Here is a 12,223-nt window from a genome sequence, read left to right on the forward strand (position 1 = left end):
GCTTATTAGAAAAACTAATTATAAAGCGGGGATTATTATAATAAGAGCGCTTATAAGACTATTAGCGGTGATATAGTAAACTATAAAGAAACTTATTATAATACGGGAATCTAAGAGGATATAGTGAATGATAGGAAAAGAGATAAGATACGAAAACCTGTAAGAGGTGGTGTTAACGTGGTGGTTCCGCGGGCGTGTTTTATTATTATTTCTATATTTACGTAGAGCGCCGTGGTAACTACGGCGGAGAGATTAGAGAGTTTCGGTTACGAGTATAGTATTTTCTAGTCCTTCCTCCTCTATACTCCGGGTAACGCGGTCCGTTTTTATGCCTCCTAATCGCTTTACGGGTTACTATGGTTTTCTTCGGGCATCCACACTATTTAGAGTCTTTAGGCTATCGCCTAAAATAACGGCCTTAAGCGATTTTATCTCTTTAACGTATATCCACCACTATTCGGGGTTATCTAGGTATCGCCTAGGATAGCCCTTAGCGCCTCCGTGGTATTCTTTAAATATCCACCGCTATTTAGGGGTATTTAGGCGTTGCCTAGGATAGCTACCTTTAGCGCCTCCGTCTTCTTTAATACTCCTTAGATATCTATACGTTCTATTAATCTTCTAACGGACTCAGTACTCTATCCGCGGTTATCCCCGCCCTTATACGGCTCTTCTCTAATTACGCTATACTATAATACCCGTCTATAGCCTATAGATAGTCTATAAACTAATATCCCTAAGTATTTACCCCGGGGATAAAAGCCCTATATCCCGCGGGTGTTCTTTATAGGGGGAATAATAATAAGCTAGCACTGTATAATAACTATTTAGGGACTATAGGCGGAGAAGGTATTTACGATAAAAAGGAAAAGGGAATAGAAGGACGGGTTCGGAAAGGAGTATATATTATAAAACGACGGAGATACGTTAAGGAAAGATAGTAAGCCGCGATATTCTATCGCGTCGCCGGTTCTTCCGCTCGATAGGCTATTTAGCCGTCTAAGGACGTTACGCTATAGAGAATCCGGGCGGGGAGCCACGGCCTTCTATAGTGTCCTCCGGAAGTCCGAGGGATACTTCGGGTCCTGGTTAGGGATATCGGACACGGCGGTTATATACTACGTGCTGTAGCTAGTAGATAGGTAGGGGGGTCTTGGTAAACTTATCGATCACGGTTAAAGGCGAGTCTACTACCAGGAAGCCCTCTCTCTAATAAGGAGGATAAGCCGAGGGAACCTCGGGTAAATCCGATAAAGACTAGTAGAATAAGGGGAAGCCCTCCCTCTAGCAGGGAGGATAAGCCGGGGGAATATCGGGTAAATCCGATAAAGGCTAGGATATACCGTGGGATATATAGCCTTTCGCTAGTTCCACGCTTTTTCCCTTAGGGTTATAGCACCGCTGCCTTAGGCCTTCTCGGCACGTTTAGCTAGTCGGATAAAGGCGAGCCGTGCTAGGAGGAAAATATTCCCCGCGAAGTGCGGGTAAAGGGAAGATTACGGTAAGGGGAGGCTGGCTCCCCTTATACTCCGCGGGAAAAGGAAAAAAAAGGGGGGGGTGGGGGGGGGAATTATCGAGTAGCTTAGTGCGACGGTGAGCAAAGGGGGGGAAATATCGAGAGGTGTTAGAGCTCGGGATCGGTTTACGGTGTCTGCTAGTGCAGGTTAGTATAGGCGCTATTCCTACGCTTAACTAGCGACCGTGGATTCCCTGGTATACTCCACGCCTAGACCTAGTAAAGGGGAGGCGATTAGGGGGGGGGGGGGGGGGGGGGGGGGGGGGGGGGGGGGGGGGGGGGGTTATCGAGTAGCTCGGTGCTATAGTGGAGGGGAGGATATTAGTGCGCCCCGTGGTTCTCTATCAGGACTCTGGTTCTACGGAGGACTTAGGTGTGCAGGATAGTATAGTCGCTATTCTATACCCTTAGGCGATCGTTAAGAAGGTTCGTGTCGGTGTAGGTTATTATAGTCGCCTACGCCGACTAGTGATTATTAGGAAGGTTATCGCGGTATCGGAGCTCGGGTTCCACGGCTAGTAGTCGTTATAAAGGCAGGTAACGTTCCACGGTATACGATTAGAGGACAGTGGTTCCCTTTACTACTCTACGCCTGAACCTATTAAAGGGGAGGTGTCTTCGCTTAGCGCGCCTCGTGTCTATTTAGTTTTAGTATACGTAGTTCGCGCCTTTAAGGGCGGCTACGCCTAGCACGCTAGCGTTTACTAGTAAACTATATACCTATTTAGTCTTAGTATACGTAGTCCGCGCTGGGCGGTAGTACGCGAACCTTACCCGAAAGCTTAGTTACTACTATTTAATATACCTAACCGGTAAATCCCTAGCTAGCTAGTACTATAGGACCTATAAGCCAGGCTTTTCTTAAGGGGTAACCTTTAAGTATAGAAAATAGGGTATAATAAAGATATCTTCTCTAAACTAAGGGGTAAAGCCCCGGACTAATATATCTACAGGGGAACCCCGGGGATAGTTCGGCTCGGTAACCGTGGAATATAAGTCTAACAGTAAACCGCCGTATTCTATAGTTCTAATAGTAGACCGCCGTGGAATACGGTTTTAACGGTGGACCACTATAGAACACGGTTCTAATGGTGGACCGCCGTATTCCACGATTCTAACGGTAGACCGCCGTGGAACACGGTTCCTATACCCTATCTAGTATCTATAGTACGCCGTGGACGTATTAGTTAAATACCTAGGGTTTATCGTTATGGCGGAAAAGGGGGTATTTTACGACCCCGAGAAACTTAAGGCTATAATAGAATAGGAAGCGCTAGTCTCCGCGACTAGAGTATAAAGTTTCCTTAAGCTCGCTAACTTCTATAGGATATTTATCCGCGACTTCGTAGTTATTACGGCGCTATTTACGGCCTTAATAAAGAAGAACGCCCCGTTTTACTAGGGCCCCCTATAAGAAGTAGCCTTTAAGGAGCTAAAGTAGAGGTTCTAGGAAAAGCCTTACCTATAATAATAGTAACTTAGAAAAAAGACCTAGCTAGAAACGGATTACTCGGGGTTCGCGCTAAGTAATATATTCCTATACGAAGACGAATAAGGATATAGGTATATTATTATATACTACTTACGCTATTTTAACCCCGCCGAGTATAATTACCCGATTCACGATAAGGAGATACTAACGATTATAGATTACTTATAGGTTTAGAAAGCCGAGCTTATAGGTAACGGCCGGTTCTAGATTTACTCTAATTATAAAACGCTCGAATACTTTATAACTAAGAGAGCCCTAAGTAAGCGTTAAAGTCGCTAAGTAGCTAAGCTCGCTTAGTACGACTTTGTATTAGAGTATAGATAAGGGGCTAATAACGTTATAGCCGATATGCTCTTATATTAAGAATAGGATATACCTAAGGATTATTCCGATATCCGAGAGTAAGGGAGGTATATTTAGATAATCCCCGATATAGCTATCTCCCCTTAGGTATACCTAGTAAAAGTAATATTACCGGAGCTAACTATAATCTTTAAAGTAAACCCCGACCTATAACAATTATAGGATAAAGCTAGGGCTATCGATAAGCGTTATTAAGGCGCCTTTACCGCCATAATAGCGGGAGAATAGAGTTTTCCCCCTAAGCTAAAGCTTAAAATATAGATCGCCCAGTATAGAATCGACTAAGGGCGGCTAATATTTCGTAACCGCTTATAGGTGCTAAGAGATAGCGAAAACAGGGTTAGCTACCCGCTATAAGGCCGTTTTATATAAGCGATCTATAACTTAGTAGTCGGCGGACACCTAAGCAGGGATAATACTATTATCTTAATCGCCCGTTAATTCTTCTAGCCTGGTATAAATTAAGATATTGAAAGATTTATACAGAATTATAATATATACCGAGCTGGCCACGTATAAAGGGGTATAAAAAACGGATTACTACGCTTACTCCCTATACTAAAGCGAATCTTCTACGATATCGCGATAGACTTTATAATAGACCTACTACTTACCCGTAAAGGTAAGTATAGATACTTATAGGTAATTACCGACCGACTCTCGAAATCGGTAATACTTAAAGCGATAGATACTATAGATACCGAAGCCTATACTAAACGGTTCTTACTATACTATTACCGGTTTCACGGAATACTAAAGTCTATTATTAGCGATAAGGGGTTAAACTAGATTAGCCGCTTTTAGCGATACTTTTATAAACTCGCGGGTATTAAATAATACCTAAGCACCGTATACTATCCGTAGACGGACGGAGGTCCTAAACGTATTAACTAAGATATTTAAGCCTACTTATAAGCGTATACCTATTACGCCTAAGACGATTAGAATACGCTATTACCGGTGATATAACTAGCCTTAAATAACCGGGTAAACTCGATAATTTAAATAAGTCTATTCTTCTTCTAGTATAGGTACTACGCGAACCCTCTTTAAATTAATAAGACCACGCCGATTAATAAGCGTAAGGCTTCTGCGTAAAACCTACTAAGTCGCCTTAAAAAAACTACCTAGTTCGTATAAGCCGCGATAGCCGCTATATAACTACGCTAGGAGGAGTCGGTAAACCGTTAACGCTAGCCTACTAAGAGGTTCGAAAAAGATAACCTTATATAGTTAGATATCGGTAACTACTCCTCGCCACGGCTATTAAAAAGGCTTACCTAGCTCTACTATAAGTATAAAGTCACTACGGTCGTTAACTTATATATCGTAAAGCTCGATATCCTTTTATAGATCTATAACCGCTTCTACGTGGAATTATTTTAGCGAGCTGACTATAACCCCTTACCTAGGTAAACGATAATAAAGCCCTAGCCGCCGCCTATTCGTGAAAGGCTAGACGGAGAGGAAGAATAGGTAGTAGAGGAAGTCCTCTACGCCCCCAACCAAAAGCGAGGGCGCGGTAAGGTCCGTAAAGTGCTAGTACGATAAAAGGGCTATATAGAGTTAATATAAAAGCCACTTAAGAGCCCATAGGAGATATAGGCACTTAAGGAGTTTAAGAAGAAGCACGACCCTATATAGTTAAATAATAGGCCTTTATAATAGTATACGAAAAAGATATAGGCGTGAAAAAGGGCCGATATAGCGGCGAGGAGGATAAGGACCGAATACGAAATCGTATTAGGGTCGTATATCTATTCTATTTAATTTATAAATAGGAAGAAAATAAATAAAAATAACTAAGACCTAAGCCTAACAACCACGAAAACGACCTAAATAATAAAAGTAGCTTACTCCTCCGTAATCTTACCCTCCTCTAGCTCCTCCTCTTATAAGGCTATACCGTCCTTAGTAGTATCCGCCTACGACTCCTCTATCGGCTTAAAATAAGCCGCCGAGGAGGTCGCGCCTCCCTCGCCACTAAGGATAAAAGGAGCTACGGCCTCTTAAAGAGGAGCTAAGATAGGCGTAGCCTTAGAGGCTACCCCCTATTAACCACTCATGAGAATAGATTACTTAGTAGTATAGTCTTTATATATATATACGCCGTATTTAATAGCGTGGTGGATATCCTGGCGGATCGCACTAAGGTTATTACCCCTATTCTTTATCTTATCGACTATATTCTTAAGGGTCTTATCTAGGTTAGATAAGAATAAGGCGATATTATTTAGAGCTTATAGTAAACCCGCCTAAACAACACGGTCGGCGGCGGTAGCGGGAGGCGATAGGGCAGGCGTAAGAGCGGTAATAAGAGCGGGAGCGGCGGCAGAAGTAAGCGCGATAATAGGAGCGGAGGGCTATAAAGGACCGGCGATATTCTTACCCGACTTAGCCTAACTAAGGGTAACTTAGAAACGGCTATAGGTATCTTAGAACTAGGGGAGGTTCTATATAAGGCGTTAGCACGGAATTTATAGAGTAAAGAAGGCGCGAACTTATAGTATCGTTATCGGCGTCTTTATATATAGTATAAGCGGTATTCTATAAAGCGTTAGCGGTGTTATAGGCAGCGGGCGTGAGCTATATCGCTTATTAGTCGCGGTTACTATATACATAACCGGCATACCTACCTCGTAACACTTATAAGTACGGTATAAGTACTTATAGTATTTAGCGTTAGCTCTAGCCGCGCTATGGCCCGACTAGTAATAATACTTAATACTATATTTCTATTTATACTACCGGGTAGCGTACTACGCGTAGGAGGCGAGATAATAGGGGCCTAGCGGGTTCTTAGGGGTATATCGCTTCTTAGCCGGGGGGGGAGTTAGAGTCTACTTATCGTTAGTTACAGCCGACCTTATAACCCGTAGTAATAAAGGCCGCGAACCTATATCGTTATCACTATTACTCTTATAAGGGCGCTTACTAGGTAAGGCGAAGTTAGATATCTACTAATAGTTAGCTACGGCACGGAACTATAGGCGGGGGGCGTACTAACTTATACTAAGAAGAATATAAGTAGCTTAAGTAATAAGCTATTACTCGGCGACGTTAATTATACTCTTACCGGACCTATAAGATATCTCGGGGTTACTTACGATATAGAAAAGAAATAATTAAAAGAAATAAAATTAGGAAAAATAGAAGCTATAAAAGAGGAAGAAAATAGTAAAAACCGAAGAGGAGTAGGAGGTCTATTTTACGACCTTTCCTACGCTATTTAAGTAGAAGGAATAACCCCCGGTTATATAATCGGCAGGCACGTCGTTTATAATAAGCACGCGCGCCGGCGAGGAACTCGCGATAGCACTACTATACAAGACCTCCGTTATACTATCTTAGCTTTAAAAGCATCTTAGCTCCTACGGATTACCTCCCTTTAAAGGAGCCTTTAATAGAATCGAATAAAGAAGGCCATTTTCAGATTACACGCAAAGTGGCCAGGGATAATATAAGGTCATGACCGCGCGACTATAATATAATGGCGACCTCGCCGCCTCCGGTCCGGGGGGGGGGTATATTACGGGCTATAGCCTGCGGAATAGTCTCCGGCAGCGGCCGGGACTAAGAAGCATAGACCCTCTAGTAAGGCCCGTGCGATCCTATATATACTTAGCCGTCTATATACCGCGCAGACTTTTTACTTCCTCTGCCTATACCCTTAGGGTTTACCTTAGCCCCCGCGGGGGTTAGCTTTATAGGTAACGATATATTTAGCAATAGTAATAGTACTACGTAACCTTAAGGCTTTATACCGTAAGGTCTTTAAGGTCCCCCGGACCCTTATAAAGTGCCCGATAATAACAATATAGTGCTAACCTTATTAGTAAAGAAGAATAAGGGGAAGAAGGTTTTAACGCCCTTAAGTCCTTTATTAGGGAAGAAAAAGAAAACGTAGTAGAAGGCGAAAACGCCTTTATCTTTTTATAGTCCTTTAATGCTATCCGCGGGTAATAAGTAAAAGGGCATAATAGCGGCTACCACGAGGCGGAGCTAGGTATATATAGAGGACAATAATAATATGGTAGTTAGGCGAGTGCTAACCCCTTTAGACCATAAGTTAATAGGGTTTAAGGATACCCTAAAAGGGCCGTGATGGTATATATAGAGGTATAGTTAATTTTCTTTTCTCTTTAGGTTTTTTACTAGCCTTCGGGTTAGGTTTTTCCTTTTTTTTTAACTAGCTTTAGAGTATTCCAATCGTAACTCTCATAATCCTAACTATAATCTAGTATAATATATTATCTTAATCGTGATATTCGTAAAGGGGAGGGATAAGGTGGAAAGGATAGGGATTATGCCCGGTTAGTATATTCGAGGTTCCGATTAATATAGGTGGATATACGGTTTTAGATGTAAGCGGGCGGTTAGCGTTACTACTTTAAAAAGGATATATTCTATAGTGCCGATAAAGAGAGAAAAAGGGAAGAGAAAGACCCCTATATTATGTTCATAGGGTCCCCTATAAGAATAGTTTATAGACCTATTTAGGTCCTAGTATAACTAAATAAAGACGTAGTAGCACCAGATCGTCAAGACAAAGATCAGATAAAGAGGTTAGTCCAGTAAAACCACGATACATGACCAAAACATAACCCATAGTACTATAACCTTTAGCGAAGAAGTAGATCGGTAGTCACTATTCTGATCAGGGCAACGTAAGTTAAACTGGAAAGATGCCTCAAACGTAGAATAAGCAATTATAAAAGAGGATAATAATTAAACAATAATCCCTCGATAGGGATATCCGGAGCCTGTCCTTAATATATATAAGGGAGGTAGATCCAGTAGCCTTAAAAAGGGGGTCATATGGCCGGCTATTAGAACCACTCCAAAACCGTATCTGCGCGGTTATACTAGTAAGTCTCACCTTAAAATGGGCGTCGATAAGGTTATCGGGGATATTCCGCTTCGGCTCCTAGGTATTCTCCTTATCGCTATACCCTGCCTATTTAATTAGGTATTAGCGCTGTTTACCCTAATAGCGATAGTCTAGGATAGTTTCGACCTTATACTTATCCGAGTCTAGTTCGACGTTAACCACGGGTAGTTCCGGCTATACCCTATTATAGGACCTTTATAGCTCTAGCAGGGAGATAGGGAAAATATTATAAATTCTTATACCCTTTAGTAGCACTAATTAGTAAGTAAGGCTATATATACTAACGATTTTAGTTACCTTATACGGGCCGATAAACTTATCGCTAAACTTTTCAAGGTCTTTTCTATCGGATATTCTTCGTGGATAGTAAGATATACTCGTCTACTTTAAACCTCCGCTAGGTATAACCGTTATTATAGTACCGTTCGTAGGAGACCTACGCCCTCTTAATAAGGTCCGAGATAGATTAGTGCTAGGCTATAAGGTATTCCGCCCGGGTCTTGGCTTTAGCGGCGTAGACCTCGCCTACTCTTAGGAGCTATACTTTGTTAGGACCTTAGGGGTTATAGCCTATTAATATTATAACCGCGCAGATGGGTTATTAGGGTCAGGATAACTAATCAGATCGGCCGCACGTTTTCTGACTAATCAGGTCAGGGGACCAAACCGGTTAATCGGGTTAAATGAGTGTATATAACCGACCGGATTATATAAGGAGCGTTTTATCCGATCTTCCTATATCTAGATTCGAATACTATTATCTATTATAATTTATATTATCTAGACGATCTAGTTTTATACTATTACGGCCCTGCCTAGTTATAATATAGTGCTCGGAGGCAGATTCCTTCGGTATTCTGGAAGCTCTTATTAATCTAATTAGGGTAACCAGGGTACTTAAGAGTAGTTCCGGCCTACTTAAACGGACTATTCGTTAATTATAGTTACTATTAATATACGCGTTAGACTATCGTAATACCTATTATCTAGGGGCTATACCGATTAGATAGACCTTTTTCTAACCTTCTTTTAACCTTCTTTAAGACCTTAAGACCGATATTATTACCTATCATTATATCGCCGGGATACTCTTTTAGTCTAAATACTGCTTTAACCACAATACGATATAGATTCGACCGATTAGAGATTAGGTTAGGGCGTTATAAGCCTAAAAACCACTACGGATTCGACACGGGTATGGAAGAGTCGCCTCGGTTAGGGCGTTACGTGCCTAAAAACCGCGATACTGTTTTTATTATTTAGATTTTATTACTTCGTCTTCTGCCTCGGGCTAGGATTCTACGCCTTTACCCTCCTCTTTACGATAAGACTTTACGTCTTTGCCCTCTCCCTCTCTCTCGCCCTAGGACTTTAGTCTCCTTTAGAGTCTCTTCGTTAATAGCTTTATTAATAGCTTTAGTAATAGCTTCGTTAATAGCTTCGTTAATAGCTTTAGCTTAAGAGTGCTACGCGTGTGGACTACCCTAGTTCGGGTAATAAGCCTATTCGTAATAAGCCTAGTCTTCCCTTTTCTTCGTCCTCTTTTACACCCCCTTCTTCTCCGCCGCCCTCTTTTACCTTTTCCCCTTCTACGCCTCTACCTATATTACCTTTAGATTAGTCTAATTAGGGTAATATAGGCACCGAAAAGATCCCCTCGCGCGTTATTCCTCCGCCTACTTATACGATTACCGACCTAACTCCTCTATTAACGCCGCCGGTAACTACTATAAGCCTCGCCTATTAAGATACCGAAAAGAAGAATAGTCCCTCGCGTTTTAATTAGTTTAATTAGGGTAATACAGGCACCGAAAAGATTCCCTCGCGTATTATTCCTCCTTTATATCCTCCTCTCCCTCGCCTTACTTTTACTCCTATCACGACTATAGCCTTAACTCCTCCGCTTACGACTACGGCTCCGACTCTTATTCTAACTCCTATTCTAACCCCTAATATAGTTCTAACCGAAGTCCTAAAGACTCTAAGGGAGTCCTTACTACCCCTTACCCTTATTACTATCGTCGTGAAGGAAAACCTATCGCCGCTAAAGCCGTACTCCCGATATACCCTATAATTTAATAGCACGTATATCTACTGGTTCCTTAAGAAGTACGTCGACTACGCTATGATATACCGCTTTAAGGAAGAGAAGCTTTAATACCTGCCTCTATTTTCGGATAGTAGTATACGCCTTATCGTGGAATGGATCGTGGAAGAGGTAGAAAGATATACTACCGGTTCCTAGGAAGACCTCGTCACGAAGCTAAAATCCAAGTATCGTTACCTAGATCCTAAATATAAATAAGACTTCTCTGCCTAGGTTTAAGCTTTTCGGGTTCCGAATTCGGTGAAGACGGGTCCGTAGGTCCGTAAACTACTCTAGAAGATCACGATCTAGAAGGCTAGGGCTATAAGAGTAGATAGATACTTTCCTAAGGATACCGAGCTATATAGGCTTCTTTATAGTATCCTTAACAGGAAGATTATATTCTATATAGCGGAGTAAATAGGTATTCGGCCGAGGGATCTAAGGAAGTAGGGCTATAAGGTCCTAGCTAGATACCTTCGGGAATAGTATAAGGATATCTAGGTAGCAGGCTATGGTAAAGGCGTAGAACGCCTTAGTTAGAGTAACGAAGAGAACCGTTAACGTCCGCCGCGAAAAAAGATACCGCTACGCTATTTATCGCGAAGTCTATCCCCGCGAGAGTCTTTACGGGAGGAATAGTAACGTCCTAGTTAGGGTAATAAAGGGAGCCGTTCGCTATAAGGCTTACTATAAAGTATACCGCGAGAAAGTCCGCCGTCGTGGGTATAGCCTTAAAGGAAGAAAAGCTAAGAGAGCCGAAGACCGCCCCGCCACGGGTATAAAGATCTAGGGATTTCGCCTAGATACGATATATAGGGCGTAGAAAAGATTATTAATCTACGGTACTACCCGAGGGCTATTACTAATACCCTAATAGCGCTATAAAGGTATTCCTTAGTTATTTTCCTTATATATCCTAACTCTATCTTATTCCTGCTTTTCCTACTAACCCATTTTTCCCCTCCCTTTACCTTATCCCTTTATTTTTCTACTTCCCTACGTTTTCTATAGTTTAATTAGGGTAACCTACGTGTTTTTAAGCGTAAAAGTCTTATATAGAGCCTAGGGCCGCGTTTTTAATTCCTAACAGGGGCCGTATTCTAGCCGTGGTTATAAGGATTTTAGACTTCTATACTAGGGCCGGGATTCACGCCTATAGACTTTAGTACTAAGGCCGTATCTTCACGATCTACTTTATATTAGTTTAATTAGAAGAAGTAGTATCTGCCTACCTATTTATTTTTATTATCTTATATTATTTTATTTTATTATTAAAAGCTAACCCGCGGGGACCGCGCGCCTAGCTTTAGGGCCGAGGATAAAGGAGAGAGTGCGAGGCACTCCCGATAATACCCCGCCCAATGTTTTAGCCTTTCTTTTTATCTCTTTAGCTATCGCTCGTTTCTTTTTACTTCTATTAGCCTAATTAGAACGAGTGCTATTAAATAAGCCCGTTTTTAAACTTTCTAGGCCGTTAGTTATTTAGTTATTTATACTCTTATTCGTGGTCTTAATTCTCTGCCTATATCTTTACCCCTCTCTTTCTTAGCCCTCTTTGTTTTAGCCTTCCCGTTTTTACACCGTTTTTACACGCCTTATTCCTATACGCCTCCGTGGTCTACGGTGTTATTCCCGATTTCCTACGTCTTCTGTTTTCTATTCTTCTATCTTTATTATTCTGGTCGAGGGAGCCCTAAGCCGTCTATTCTATTCTTCCTCTTCCTATTCTTCCTCTTCCTATTCTTCCTCTTCCTATTCTTTTAGTTATTCTTTCGGTTTCGATAATTCCTTCGAGTTCTACTTCTGCTATGATATATAACGGGAACCACGCGCTAAGGATACCGCTACCGCTACTACGTTATATAGAGACCG

This window comes from Sodiomyces alkalinus (genome assembly GCF_003711515.1).
Source record: "Sodiomyces alkalinus F11 unplaced genomic scaffold SODALscaffold_8, whole genome shotgun sequence".
NCBI classification, from domain to species: domain Eukaryota; kingdom Fungi; phylum Ascomycota; class Sordariomycetes; order Glomerellales; family Plectosphaerellaceae; genus Sodiomyces; species Sodiomyces alkalinus.